At 42.4% G+C, this 15,761-nt stretch overlaps 1 protein-coding gene across 1 annotated transcript in view; it reads left to right on the top strand.

Annotated features, from left to right (window-relative positions):
• CADM1 (cell adhesion molecule 1) overlaps positions 1-15,761 on the top strand; it is a 328,154-nt gene that overhangs the window by 201,022 nt on the left and 111,371 nt on the right. The window lies entirely within an intron of this gene.

The following is a 15,761-nucleotide window of genomic DNA, read 5'->3' as shown; positions in this document are numbered from 1 at the left end:
TTTTTTTTTTGTAACAGAATTTGATCAGAACTGAATATCCTGATATGAATGACCAGTCTGTTTCCAGCTCTAACATGAGTCACTAATAAACTACTAAGGTCACCCTCAATGCTTTACCTCTTTGTAAGCTTTAGAATTGGGTTGTTGGCCATCCTAAAAAAAAAAAAAAAAAAAAAAAAAAAAAAAAAAAAATCTGCAGTCAAGATACCAGGTCCCTATTAGCTGCAAAAAATACAAAAGGGAGGGGAGCCAGGGGTGGTGGAAGGAAGTAAAACCTAGGTTTTACTAAAACTTGATAGAATCCCTCTCCCATTGTGGCCAGCCAATGCGCTATTTATCCTTTATCTCATTGTGCTGTGACTCTCCAAGCTAGAGAGGAGAGAAAAGATTGAGAATCAAAGTGTGGATAAGAAGCAGACACCAAAAGGACAAAAAAGCAAAAGCTGACTGGAGGAAGCAGAGGGCTGCAAACACAGAATGAGTGGAATTTCAAGGACAGGATTGGAATGACATACGTTGAAACCAGTAAGAGGAAAAGTGCGTTCTGATCATGCAAACCTGGATTGAGGTCTGTATCCATAATCAGAGACTTGTCTGAGCTGGAAGGAACCCGTGAGGGGGAGTCTAGATAATCTTCTGGCCCTTCTGGGGGTTGGATGGCAGGTGAGGCGAGGATCTAATTTTTGTCTATCTCGACATCATCTCCATTAAGCGTTTGTCAAGCGGTGACTTGAGGGCTGCGAGCGATTTGGATCCCAGTGCGTCTCTCAGAAGTTGGCTTCTCAGTTAGTTGAATGAGTTCTCATGTCACCATCTGAGCTTCGGCGGCTCCTCTCTACGTGTCTGTGTCTTGCGTGGTGAGACACAGGGCCCTGCAGCTCCAGATTGCAGCACTGAGTAACAGGAGTGGTTATTCCTTTCCTCTCCGTCTCAGAGCAGAGACGGCGGGTTGGTGGGTTTTTCCCACCACGTGCGTAATTATTGTGCACAGTCGTAAACAAAAAGGCAGACATCTCCCATTGCCACGTAACTGGACTACTGCAAAAACAAGGACAAAAGCGGACTGGGGAAGATAGGGACTTAGTAAGGTGAAGCTTGTCACTTGTTTCGTTTTCCTTATTTGAGTTGTGAATTTAAATATATTTGTTTGTTATCCGTTTTATTAATATTTATATGTGCATGTAGCAAGGTTTTATCTTAGGCGGTTTTAATTCTTGGTCTGTCTGAATACCTGTTTGAAGTATGATATCCAATCAGATCTTTTCTTTGATAATTCAGAGATGAAATGCCTCGGTAGTCGATGTGTCATCTTTAGCACAATGTCTCTGTTTAAGTTTTCTTTGAAGCCTAGAAGTTTGGACATAAGCTGTTTATTATGCCATAGTTCTATCTCCTCCTGAAGAAAACCGCCATTGAATTAACTTTTGCATAGTGTATTTCTATCAAAGCATTTGATCCTTGTTTCTGCAAGATAATCCTAAGAACTTTTTATTTTGAGAATAGAAAACCATGATGGATTTAATTCATAAAGGGAAGCTGCTGCAAGAAATGTAAATGTAAGCGCTTGATAAGGTAGGATTTCCTAGTTGCTATGGCAACCTGTGGGTCATGAGCCTGAGAAAATATAAAGTAAGTCCTGAAGCTGTGAAGACGATTATAAAATTTAACTGTCATTCTTCATTTAGAGTTGATGGCAAACATTATTTACTTAAGTTTATCTCAAAGCAAGCGAGGATCCGTCTTCAGAAATCCAAGAGTCCGATCACAAATGAATCCATGTTGCACACGCCTAACGTTATAAAGCACATGCAGCGTTTATTATTCTAACCGGACTATTTGTACATAATATCCCTGTAGATTTGGTCACCTTCCTATGGAAGCCGACAGTTTTCGTCTCTTGAATTCTTAATGAAAACCATAGAATTCAGCCATATACATTGAGTAATTTTGCAAAAATGTGTGTGCTTCCCATGCCAAAAAGAAGGCCTAGGGGACTGTGTAGGAAGGAGGCCTTTGTGCCTTCTTCTCAGGTTCAAATATAAATAGTAAACTGTTTAGGGTGGATGAGTGCCAGGCAGGGATGTTAATATGGTTGTATATTTTCAAAATATACCACGACCTAGAGATTAAAGAGGTGGGTTAAAATCTCTTGGAAGAATGTTTCCCCCTTTCCCCACCAAGGGGTGGCAGTGGAGAAATCCATTTTTTTTCTACTATGGAAGAATGAATACAAGGTGTCACATTCCTAAATTGAAATACGATGCTCAACTGTACAGTATGACAAAGTATCCGTTTTTCTTGCTTTATCTTCTGCAGAATGCTGTTAATTTGCACTAATGACCTATGAGACCCATTGCAAATTACCCAATCTTGCAAATTAGTGAGTATGTGAACAAACACTATAAAACTATCAGATACCACATCAGACAAATGTAGTTTATTGCAGGAAGAAAAACAGACTTGCATATTGAGAGGGAAACATATTTTTACAGCCAGATAAGTGCTTTCCTTTCCTGTGCTTGCCCATCGGGGAGCGTCAACACATAATATGGTCTGTGGCATCCAATGTCTTACTGGCTCTTGAGCAAAAACATCATTTTTTAAAATGCAAGCATAGAAAATCTCAGTGTTGACATGTATACTGGTATCTGATATTGAGTTTTTCCCGTATCTTTTGCCTCCTTAAAAAAAAGAAATTCTCTTTCCAACTTTGTATGCGGAGCCTTTACACTGAAAAGGAGAACGGAATTTAAGATTATTAAGAATAGAACGTATACTTGGCTGGCTTTTCTGTACCACGTCCATTTGCGTCTGAACCTGCGGGATTATTCATCCCCTCCCTTTTGGAGGATGAGGTAGAAACCAGCCCACACACCCAGCAGATATATTCCACTCATCAAAGCACTTTTCTCAGTTGGTTTGTTTTCATGTCTAGCAGCAGAAATAGCTGCTCTTTTTTTTTTTTTTTTTTTTTTCCTCTTCTTTTTTCTTCTGGCATCTTGTAATTGCAACTGGTAATGTGTCTTCTTGCTAACCTGGGAGCAGCATTCCCCCACTCACCCAGCTGGCTCCCAGCTGGAACCCAGTGACGGATTGGCAGGGTGCCATTTCCTCCCTGTTGGACCTTCCATCCATCTGCCTTCCCAGGAGAACCCCACTTGGGTCTCCCAGTGGCCCCCCGGCTCTTGCCACCTTGGTTACATGTCTTCCACCCGCCTTGCTAATAACTACAGCCACAAAATCCACCTCAGTAATGAGCATTATAAAGTGCTTATGCTGTGCTAGGCACTGCCTTGTTTTTGTGTTTACTGAATTCTTTCCCCAGTGCAATTGAAACACATACATACATAAATATTTTTAATTTTGTTTAAAAATTATCATACAGTAAAACTTCCCTTTTGCTTTTTGTCCACAGTTCTGTAAGCTTTAACAAATGAATTAATGTAGTCAAGACCTAAGAGTTCCATCACCTACCTCCCACTCCCTCCCCCCAAAAAGCCCCTCATGTGTGATAACCATTTTGAATGCATTTATGACTTAATCCTTTAATGTTATGGGATATGTACTAATATTTTTTTTTTTCTGATGAGGAAAGTGAGTAACTTTCAAAAGTAACTTGGGGCGCCTGGGTGGTTCCGTCGGTTAAGTGTCTGACTTCAGCTTAGGTCATAATCTCACATTTCATGGGTTCAAGCCCCGCATCAGGCTGTGTGCTGACAGCTCAGAGCCTGGAGGCTGCTTCGGATTCTGTGTCTTCCTCTCTCTCTGACCCTCTCCTACTCTCACCCTGTCTCTTTGTCTCAAAAAACAAATAAACATTAAAAAAAATTTTTTTTAAATAAATTAAGTAACTTGGTCAAGGTTGCGCACCTAATTAGCAGTGAGGCCAGGAGTGGGTTAGTTCTAGAATTTGAGATTTTATACACTCTTCTATATCACCACTCACAAAAAGTGGCTTGGGGCTATAGTCTCAGTAAGCACAAAGGTCTACATGTGACTTTCAAATGATAACGGGATGTTGGGTCTTGGAAAGGATCACATACATTTTCATGTGACGCACTCTTGAAAGACCCCAATAGAGAGGAGGGTTTTCGTTCGTTTGTTGGTTTCACTTTGTTTTGACTTCAGTAAGCCTGGTAAGATGATTGAGTTGAACATCTTGGTTCAGCCAGAAACCATTAACACTTTCTGGATTAAACTTCCCAACATCCACATTTCATTATTGTTGGTCCCCCTGTCCCTCCCCACCCCCCCCACCCCCAGGCTGTGTCCTACAGCTACACATAGAAACCACAGCTGGGCTTTTCCATTAGCCACTGTCAGCTCACGCTATCCTATTTCTCTTTTCAAAACTAAAACCCTTTTTGGTGGCTTTGGGCTCTTCTGTGAGGGTGAGTCAGCTTTGGGAATAATAACCAGAATCTTTCATCCATGCTTTTGCTCTAATGTGCTGATGCTGAAATCATCCTAAATATCAATACAGAATTTTGCTTTAGACTGGGGATTCTGCTGCCATCATTCACTGTAAATCCCTTGAAGTGCAAAAGAAAACCATGAGCAATAAAGGAAATGCTAAAGGTCTGTGTGGAGGTGGGGGTTAGGGAGGGCAAAAGACTTCGTTCAGGGGGAAGCTAAGGCTTCAGAGATGGATAGAGAGGCTCCCCTCCCAAAACTTATACAGTCTGGGACATGCCACCTTCCATTGAGCTCGATGAGGATGAATGTGATTTCATGACCAGAGCCTACACGCATGTTTAACGGTTTTAAATAATGTATTCACCTTTTCTGGATGACCGTGATCAATGATGATCATGAGAAACTGAGGAGGCCACCATATGTGTTCTCCTTCCTTAATCCCTTCCCTTCTCATAGTTTTGTTTCCAGCGTAATCTTAGTAGATCTAGGCTGTTGAGATAAATTGTAAAAGATAGGAGCATTCCCTTTATACACGTTCAGGAATGTGACTTGTGAAAATTCTGTTTCAAGAGTTCTTTCTCAGGGCAGAATTTAGATAGCACTTCCTCTGTGTGCTATACTTACATGTGCTTAAGAATCCACCTTGAATTGGTATGAAAAAAAAAAAAGGGAAGGAAGCCAGATATTAACATGAAATCCTATCTTGGGTTGTTTGATCCCTTAATTTGATCCTTCTCAGAACAGCATCTTAGACCTTCCTCCCTGTTGGAGAAGGCATTCCTGTCTGAGGACAGATGACAGGGTCCATTTTCAAAGTGAGGATATGAGTATTAAAAGCCTAAAAGCCAGAAAAATATTTTCTTCTGTCAGTAACTGCATTGTTGATAAAGAAGGTAGGAGTTATTGCCATGCTTTAGCTTAGCTGAGGGAGCCCCGCCCCCTGAAAATTCTTATGTTGCAACAACTTGTCTCTAGGCGTATTATCCATGATTATCATTGAGCAGCTAATAGTACTATGAGTTGTATGTATTTAGGTAGGTCCTCTTAAAATTACTTTAATATTTTTCTTCCATATTTGTAGCCTTATTTAGACTGGGTCAAGTGAAAAATCTTGCATTTGCCTTTTATGATGCATTTAGAGTAGCTAATCTGAAATCACAGTTTTCAATCAGAAAGGATTATTGGATGCCTTCATGGAAAGATTACTACAAACTAAGTTTTCTTTCCTTTTTTTCTGATTTAGATTCCTTGAGTGTACTTTGTTAATGTTTGAACATTGAATCAAATAGTGTATTTCTCCCAATTTTAAACATTGCAAATTCAAGGCAGGGGCCTCTGCTTCTGTCTTCAAATGAACGAGAATACCATTTTAAGGGAAAATGGCGGCTGCAGTGTCAGTGCTCCGTATCACCTCTATCAAAGAGACTGATTACAATGTTGATGGTGATTTTCAGGGCCATCTCTGTCTTGCTTCTGCTTCTTGAGAATGTATAATGCAGTCCAACCTTAAGACAAATAGGTCAAACTGTAAAACTCTGCAGGAATGTAAGGATGAATTTCAAAATAATAAAGCAGTCCAACTTGGAGATTCTATATACTGTATAAATATCTCCTAACTTAGAGGAAATACCTTTTAAACACTTTTCCATGATGATACATACTGGTGTCTCGGCTTGCCATTCTCCCTCGTTTTCAGCTATTGTTTCTGGAATTCATTAACAGTTACTGGTGTTTAATTTTTCATGATGGTTGAAGGCTGGAGGGGAGAGTACATAGACACAGTGGTCACCAATTTTTGCTGCTAATGACCCCTGCGGGGATGGAAATTGTTCTCCTGTGGGGCAGGAAAAAAATATATATTTTTGAGAATATCCCATCTGCAGATAAAGTAAGTGGCCATTTGTGGACCTGTCAAAGGTAAAAATAAATGCAGTGTTCAACTGTATTAAATACCGTACTTGAGCATAAGGGAGAGTGCATTTGTCTTATTTCATTTGTCTTCGCAGCCTGTGCCCATTTAGCACTGCAATAGCAGTGAACTTCACGGGCAGTCAAGCCTACTCTTTCATGTTTCCTTCCAGTTCTAAATTGAAAATATTTTTTTGAAAAGAACTATGACAAAAGCAATTTGAGTTAGTGATATCTTGAAAGAGAACCCAATTTAAGATTACCTTTACGGTTGATCATTGTTACCTACAGTAGGCAGATGTCATGGTGATCTTCTTAATATTAGTATTCTGAGAGAGTCTGACCTGACAGTGTTCAGGTAACATCACAGATCGGGTCCTAATACTGAGATTTCAAGTGGTGGTGCAAAAGGCTGCCAGGGGCCACCTAGTGCCCAGGGGGCCTCTGACTGAGGAGCGCACCTGAGCACCAATGAAAGTGTGTTGAGAATGGGCTTGGTAACCGTAAAATGAAGAGAAGGAAATGGGAAAGCACGCACGTGTGAGCTGATTTTCCAACCTGTAACTTAAAACGTTGGCTTTCCATTTTGTCCTCAAAGACCCCACCATGCTGGTAGAGTGCAATCAGGTCTTTCGGAGTTGTAACAGCATCAGTGATCCGCAGGTGCATGGAGCTCAAGTCGTGTATGGGATGGGGTGATGGCTCTGGAAGGGAAAGTGTGGTTACATGGGACCATCTGTCTTTGAAAGTATGATTTACTGGGGCATCCACCTTCTCTCCGAGCCATAAAAGGAGGTCTAGTGACTGGATCTCTTCCTCGCCTGTGCTTTCTCTGCCTTGTTCCCTTCCCCCCACCCCCACCCTCTAACTCCAGAGCCCGAATCAGTCCAGTCCACAGATTATGTGAGAAATGATGCTGTCACGAGCCATGCATATAGTTTCTTCTAAAGAGAGGAGAGCAATACCCTGGCATCTTATACTCCTAAAATCCCTCCCCCACAAGTCACGAGTGTTACGAATGTCTCCGGGTGGCAGGAGGAACCCAAGACAAGGGGACAATTGGTATGCCTAACGCAGAAGGGTGTCAGTAGCAGGGCTGAGATCTGTGCTCAAGTCTCTACTATGCGGATTATTCACAGCAACTATTACTCCCCAGAGAATCCCTAATTACCACCTACATCCCTGTCAGCTGGTGTGTGATCAGGGAATCTACTCTCATTTTAAACTATGCAGAAATGAAATGAGAAGCCAGCCTTACTTCTAAGGTACCATGCAGTGCATTCCAGAGGCAAATATGAATGACATTTAGCTCTGCCACTATGGCCGATCCACATTAGTGCAGCTCTCCATTCTTCTAAATAGCCAAGACCTAGTTATTCTTAAGCCCCAGTGTCCTGCCTGCTTGTTCACAATTTACCTTCATTTTCCAAATTTACCATTCTCTAGTTTGTTTGACTTTTAAATCCATTTCGGTGCTTACCGTTTGTGTCATGTTCTGGCCCTTGGGGATGTTTTGGATCACATAGGATACTCTATTGAATATATATTAGTTCCTTGATCTCAGCAGAGTAATGGATGCTGAAATATTTCAGAAAGACGTGTTCTATAAAGATTCGCGAACTGCATACGCTGCCCGTGTTCGAAGCACAACACGTATGATTTTATTTGTGGCTTAATCAACAGGAAAAAAATGCCAAGCAGCTTTGACTAGCTGGCAGTGGACCTGTTTGTGTTTGCCTTATTTTTTCTATAAGACACCTGCTGGAGATGAGAGCCGGCAGAAACACCGAGTAGGTATCCAGGGCTTCATTACAGCAGTATCTCTAATGATCAAAGAAGCCTTTTTATACAATCTTGTTCCTGATCATGCAGCTGAACATCTGTCTACCTGTCTGTCCACCTTTTAATTGCATCATCCGGGTCTCTCTGATCCCAGGCAGTTCTGTCAATGCAGCTCTGCTTTCTACTTCTTCTGATCACAGTTAACACAAAATTTTCTGCAAAGCAAACCAGGAAAACTGAGAGCCTTCTAATAAACTTGGACTAAACCATTTTATGAGAAGTTAATTTTCTGTTGCATATCCCGTGAAGCCCTTGTGCTAATTTATTCTTCAAAGCCAGATACTGTATGGCAAGGAGGGGAGGATGCTTCAGGAGTACTCGAAGCATCATATCCATTGGGTACAAAAGGAGTGTGCTCTACCTAGACGCTGCAATCTGCTAAACACTTGATTTGCTTAAAAAAAATTGGCAGTAGGAAGTCAGGAATTTAATTCACTGATTTATTCATTAATTCATCTGTCAAATACTTATTAAGACAAACCCATTATGTGTAGGATTGGGTGTGTGATTCACTAGTGAGCTCCTGTTCCTCCTCTAAAAAGAGATGAGCTATGTATAGATTAATTGTAAGAAAAACACATAACGATCTCTATAAGAAAATTCTCAGAAAGTAGTACGATACTCCAGCGGAGGAAGAACTCACTTGTAGGTGGGCTGATCAAAACTGGCTTTATGAAAAGATGCCCTTAAACTGGGCATTGGCAAACGGAAAAGAGTTGTGATAGGTAAGAATATAATAGTCAAAGGTGGGACCGGCATGAGACAAAGCATGGAAGCAGGAAACACCAGGTCATGTTGAGAATGGAGTGTTGTAGGCTAGTTTGAAACCTGGGAGAGTAATCATGATATGGAAGAATGGATTATAGTTGATCCTTCAGAGATTTCAGTATCCCATTAGGGACTTTGCATTGTCTTCGGTAGAGAGCAACCAACTCATTGAAGACGTTTCAGAAGGGGAAAGAGTGGAAGTACGAATGGATTGCAGAAAGGAGAGACTGAAGACGGGAGATTGCAGTGCAGAGACAAGGTATAAGGGGGCAGTGAGAGTTTTAACCGGGGCAGACACAGTGGGGAATTGATAGGAAGACCGCTGGGATGTAGAACGTGCAAAGTCAGGGCAATTGATGGCAAATGAGAGGAGGCAAAATGACTACGGAAGATGCCTGTAACAGTGACGGAGGGCCAGGAGGAGGGGCAGCTGCATGGATCGGTGTGATCTATTTTGTTGTGGACTTATTGAATGTTTATTGATCCAGGTGGAAATGTCCCGGACTCTGTTGTCAGTATGGACATCAAGTAGAAGTGTATTTGAATGTTGGAGAGCAATTTGGGAGTTTCTGTGTACAATTAACAGTTGGATTGGTAGCAAATTTTCAATAAAATGCATCTAAGCAAATTATTAGGTAACAAGCATTATGTCTCATTAAGGTGGTAAAATTCTATGCAGGAGTTGGGAGCTTTATCACAAGTATTTATTCAAAGTTCTACAACCACCTGAGACCCCCCCGCTCTCCACTTTATTACTTACAAGGACCTTCAGAGGAATAACCACATTGAGTGGGCAGGAAGAGAAATTGGAGGCAGGGTACAAGAGCCAGAAACGTTGGCCAGGATAATGGGGGCTTCCCAAGTAGAAGGGGAGAGTTTGGGGGTGACAGTGAGGTCAGCACATTGTCAAATACCGGAGGAGCTGGAGGTAGATGAGAGCGGGGTGTTGGATAGAGTGTCTAAGAAGTTCTTTCAAGAGAGTAGCTTCTGTAGTTTGGTTGCAGTAAAACCAGAAGAGCTGAAGGAAGGAGCATTTGGGGAGGTGGTGGAAGCAGTGAGGGTTGCTAACCCCAATGGAGAGATGGCTGGATTTCCCTGCGGGTACAGCCGAGGCCCCCTCTTCTTGCAGCTGTGTGACTTGAGAGGGCAGTTCGGATTCCCCCTCAGAAGCCTTCCATGGGATAGATGGGGGCCACCTAGATGTTTCGTCAGAAGAGGCAGGCTGGCTCTGATCATGGTCCTTGCCACAGGCCATATGAGCACTGTCCTGTTATGACCTGTTCTGCCAGGACACTCCTCTCCAGCTGGTACTCTGAACCATGGCAGACGTTGGGAAACCATTGCCACTCTCGATACTTGGATCTCTCCTTGATGCTTGTGAAGTCACTTAAGATGTGCTGTCTTGATTTTCTTACTTCCCTCTCTTCATCCTAGGGTCTCATCTGAAACATTAATTTCTGAAGAACGACTGGTCTAATGGTTTAGAAGAGAGGAGGTCTGCTTTTCGTTCTGTTCTACTGCCTGAAATTAGGTCTTAAATTACAATATGTTGATTACCAATCAAAATCTGCAAAATCCTGGGCTGTTTCTTAGCTTAAGCAGCATGATAACAGAATTAGTCATAGCCAATAATAATATTATTAAGCAACAAAAAAGACAAAAACGAGGATGGTTGTCTCATTCAGCCACACTGCCTCCAGAGCGGTACACTGTAACGTTTATTTGTTTGTTGCAAGTGAATGGGTCTGGAGTAGATGAGACTGTCGAGTGGAAACTTCAGGTACAAGTCCTTTTTTGTCGCTGTGGAATAAGAAACCCTGAGATCTTTATAGGATTGTGTCGGGTCTCTGTAGGACAGCGTAGTTGTCGTTTACCTTTTAGCTCTCAAGAAGTCACTGAAATTTTTGGTTTTCTGCTTATTTTTCTTTTTAAATGTTATTTCTTTGCTGTTGTTTAAATGACAGCTAATTGTTCTGCAGCATTTGGTAAATGTCATGTATCCTACTTTTCTAAAAGCTGTGAAGTAGGGTAAACATGTGCCCGCTTTTTTCAAAAGATCTATCCAGTAATTATCCCAAAGGCTATTACAATATGCAAATAGCAAGGGGTGTCCTTTCCTCTCCTCAATTGGAATATCAATATTGACTCAACATGTACAAAAAGAAAACAATATTTCTGACCAAATGTTAATCCCGTTTCAGGATAGTGGAAGTGACACTGGATGTCGAGATCGGACCGGGGTTTGAGTTCTAGCTGCCCCGTTGAGCGAGCTTGCGTGTGACATTTGCTGAGCCGCGGCCCGGTTTCATTTTCCTCATCTACCAAATGGACATTGTAACGTCTTTCCTGCCTAACACAGAGGTTCCTGGGAGGATCAAATGTGCTAATGTACTCAGTACACCATAATGCGCTATACAAGTGTAGATTATTATTATTTCAGAAGAAACTTTGTCGTCTCTGAATTATTAATTATTACTAATATAAAATGTATTAAGCATCTGATTTGTTCTGGCTTCCACACAGAATTTAAATTGGCCTTGGACGGGGCTGTGATGTCGTCCTGATCTTTCATGTTAGGGAAACGGAGGCATGCAGAAATGAAATTGACTGCTTTTTGGTTTCCATTTTCCCTTGCATATTATTAAGGAACTTCATACACTTAATTGTAATTAAATTTAGATTGCTTGAAATTACTGCATGAAGTGACAAAAAGGATTTCTTCTGAAAATTATACAGTCCCACAGTCGCCTGCCATTTTCTGTAAACAGGACAGCCTGCATTCCGTTCGGGTACTCTCGCTTTGGTGTGCACGCGTGTATTTGGAATCTTTTGACTTCAGACTGGAGCGAGGCTGTCAGCGACTGTCGGGAAATAAGTGTGTTTGCCATCACACCAGGTCACCGACCCCGCCAGCTGTTGTTTCAGCGGGTGGTAAGGAACGAAGACAAGCCCCTGGTCCTAATGGCCCTCAGACGTGAAATTCTTCTCCTGGTGTGTTTTCCATAGGTTCCCCGTCTACCAGTCGCTTTCTCGTGTCCCTCAGATGCCTGTATTCTCGGAGATGCCAAGGAAAGGCTGCCCCGTAGGCTCTTAGAATTATTTCCCCAGCTATATTTGTCAGGCCAAATTTAAAGAGGAACATGCAATCAAATATTCATTTTTAATTTGTTTTATTCACTCACTGCTGCAGATCACAGGTTTTAGAAGACTACTTGGGACTCTGTAGTGCTGTAAATACTCCACTGTTGTTCCCCCCACAACTGTTTTGTATTATTAATTAATATTCCCTTTCGGGCCCAAGTGATGGTGAGAGAGATTTGGCTGGACATTCTGGCTAAGTGACGCTAATTTATAGGTCCTTTCAGTGGAATATTATGGAAGTGTGTAATGATAATATCAAAACTGCATTTAATTCCTGAAGAGGAAGGAAGGATAGCACATGAGAGACAGAAATCTGCTGTTCTCTTTGTAAGTGAAAGGTCATGCTACTGAGCGCTGCAGGGTGGATTGGTGAGAAATGAGCTCCCGTTTGCTAGGAATTAGAATGAGTCTATCTGATTTTCCTTCACTTGTGACCTTTAAAGATGCAGCTTTTAGATTGATAAGCAGGTGGATGCTTTTAGTAACCCAATGCAGAATTTGTTTCATATAAAAAGACTATCTTTCAGACACCAAAGATATTGCTTCCACAAAGGGTTTTTTCCTACAAAGCCTCTGGAGAAAGAAATTCAATGATTATATCTTATCTGTCACACAAAAAGAAAATTCGGAATTACTGTACGTTCAATTAGAACATTTTTTTTTTTTTTCTCAAAGCATTAATCATTTTCTGGAACACACATCCTCCAGTTAAGAATCTCTAGGAAGGTTTGAGAGTGGGCACTCCTCACGGCTCTCCCCTTTGGATCTTCCTGCCCGGCTCTGCAGAACCTCTTCCATTCAGATAAAAAGAGCTTCCCAGGTTGCTATAGCGATCCTTTCCTGTTGGGCCCCATGCTATCTTGAAGCCAGCTGGAGGAGAACAAGGAGTGGGGGGAAAGTACGGTGAATGTCAGACTGCCGAAGGCGATCCGAGCTGGTTTGGGTTGCTGAAGACAGGACACCAGTCAGTGCAAACCCGCAACCTACCGTGGACCCAATTTGAGGTTTGGATATTTAAATATAGAGTTGTTTTTAGGATCTGTGTGGAATCTAAACATACCTCACTTTGTATTTTTTAAAAAGGCTGAAATGGCTCACTTTCCAGAGCCAGCAAGCTCAAATTTCTCGTCCTCTCTGCTTGTTTTCAGTTCTTAATTACATCATCCATCTTATTTGTTCTAATTTCCTCTTTTTATTTTCCTTATCCCCTCCGCCATCAATAGCACCAGCCCATCAGCGTCTGTTTTATTTTGTCAAATGCTGGTGTTTTATTGGGCCTCTGTGCTGTTTCTGTTTCTCATTTGATATTCCTACCTGATAATAAATTCCTCATAAAGCACCCTGATCAAATACATCAGGCCTTCTTTCTTTTCCTGTGTACAGGTTTTAATTTCCTACTCAAAATCACAAATGAGGTGGAAAAAATTCATTCCTCCTGCACAGTGTGCCCAACTTCTGAGATGTTTTAGAGAAAGCAGGGGAATTAGCTGAGTGACTTCTTAGCACCTCGGACTTCTAGTATAAAGTGCTGCTCCCGGAGGGTTCTAGTACACAGGGCTGCTCCCGGAGGGTTCTAGTATACAGGTGGTGCTCCTGGAGGGTTCTAGCATACAGTGCTGCTCAGGTAAACAGTTACTGAGGAGGCAAATATGTAAAAAAGGAATACTTTTATCTCTCATCCAGAAATGTTTCACCTTCTTCAGATTTCTCCATTCTTCCTGAGAACAGCCAGCCCCAAAAGACATTTTTAAGCACAGGAGGCAGATTGTTCATCCTCAGCCAGGGGTGGTGTGAGATAAACAGGCCCAGGCCCCGCAGGGAGGGAGGCCAGTGGGGTCGAGCCTGTCTGAGCCATCAACCTCCAGAGTGCAGTTCCAGAATAAGGTCAAGATGGGGAAGCCGAGTGCCTATCCAACTTTTCATTCCTCCATTCCACAAACTTCTTGGGCAGTGAGAGGCCATTGTAGTGAAGTAAATAAAGCCCTTTTTATCTCGAGAGGAAGGAGACAAGTGTCAGACGCTGACAGGGCAGCATGAGAGTGTGCGGGAACTCAGGGGACATCGCACCCAACTTCCTGAGGAGAGTGGGGGTGGTGGGAGGGAAATGGAGGAAGGTACGTCAGGGAGGGGTCACAAGTTACACCCCAGCGTAATTCTTACTTGTTTTGTCTTTAGTGTGCTCTTTTAGCATAAACTAGCTCAAAACTCTAGGTTATATAGAAACAGGTTTATGATTGTCAATTATATAAAACAAACCATCATCAAATTCTTTAAGTAGCAAAACCAGTAAATAGTTCATCTGAAATATTTGCTGTAAAATGTAAATTTTCTCCTGGTGTTCTGGAAGGGGGAGGTATTGTTTGATTTGGTCCTAAGTGTGAATTCCCGGAAGCCGAGCCTTGCTCTGTCTGTTGTCATCTCTTACCTCTGACCAAGCTGACTTCCCTCGCTGTTTCTGGAATGCTCCAAGCCCATTCTCCCTGGAGAGCCCGTTTTATTGCTCCGTTTGCCAGGAGCCAACAGACACATCCTCCCAGATCCCCATTTCACACTCTCCGCCATGTGCTCCACATTCTGATCGTGTCCCTTCCTCACACAGGGTTTGCGGACCACCCTGCATAAAACGCCGGCCTCCCGCGCACGGTACTTTCCACCTGCCCCCAACCTCTGTTGTGTTTTTCAAAGTGCCGATCATCACCTGACATGGGTTACTATGTTTTTATAGCCTGACTCCCCTCTTTAGAATGTAAGCTCCGTGAAGACAGGGATCTGGATGTGTTCACTGCCATCCCTTGTTGGGGTCTCAGTAAATACATATTGAGCGACTAAATCTGCCTTGATAGATGTCATAGACCCCAAGAGGAATGGTTAGATCACCCACTCTCCAGATTGTTTCTTTAATCGACCTACGAAGATCATTGAGATTTGTGTTTGGTAGCAATTTGTAATTCAGCATCTCTCTGTAGCCAAATCCGAGAGGCCACTCCCGGTGTCCCTGCACTCCACAACCATCTTCGCTGTCCCACACACGCCCAGGCTGGCTCTAGCGCGACATCGTTTCAGTACAATTCTCTGTGTTTGAACACTTCTCCCGGGCGTGTGACCAGACATCTCCAGTGCTGCGCAGTGTATCTGTGTGGTCAGATCACGGAATCTCAAAGGACCACCCTGTTTTTCTGATTTTAAACCAGGCACCTGGACTTGCCTTTTTCCTTCTCCCTTCCTTCCTTCCATCATACCTTTCAGTGGGAAAACAGCAACTAATAATCTAACAAACCCTATGGAGGCAGGTGTTAGTCACATCTCCCAGAACCTTGTTATCAGCGCTGGAGATTATCAGTGTAGAAACTTCAGGAGAAAAACTTGGCTGCAATATATGTGAGGCCCTTTCCTTGTATAGCATGCCATTCTTAATTGAGAGAACGCAACGTGTTCTTGCTTCTCTTTAGATGCTTGGCCCTAAATCTAAACAGGAGAGAAAAGGAAAGGCATTGTTTCAAACAGGAGACGGTGAGGATAAGGGGTCGTCAGAGAACTACTTCTCTTTTATTGATTTTGCGAAATTGTTTGGAGAATGATTCAGCATTTTGGGGCATAAAAATAACAGCTTCGAGTTGCTTTTCAATTAGGCGAGCGTACTTTCGTACTTTCGCTGAAAGGTTCTGTTGTTCTTGAAATGCACTTTC

Source organism: Lynx rufus, unplaced genomic scaffold (genome assembly GCF_022079265.1).
Source record: "Lynx rufus isolate CCGP_SWC_20201006 ecotype Redwood Valley unplaced genomic scaffold, mLynRuf1.p SCAF_9, whole genome shotgun sequence".
NCBI lineage: Eukaryota > Metazoa > Chordata > Mammalia > Carnivora > Felidae > Lynx > Lynx rufus.
Note: the sequence above shows the minus strand (reverse complement) of the source record. Positions and strands in the feature narration are given on the sequence as shown.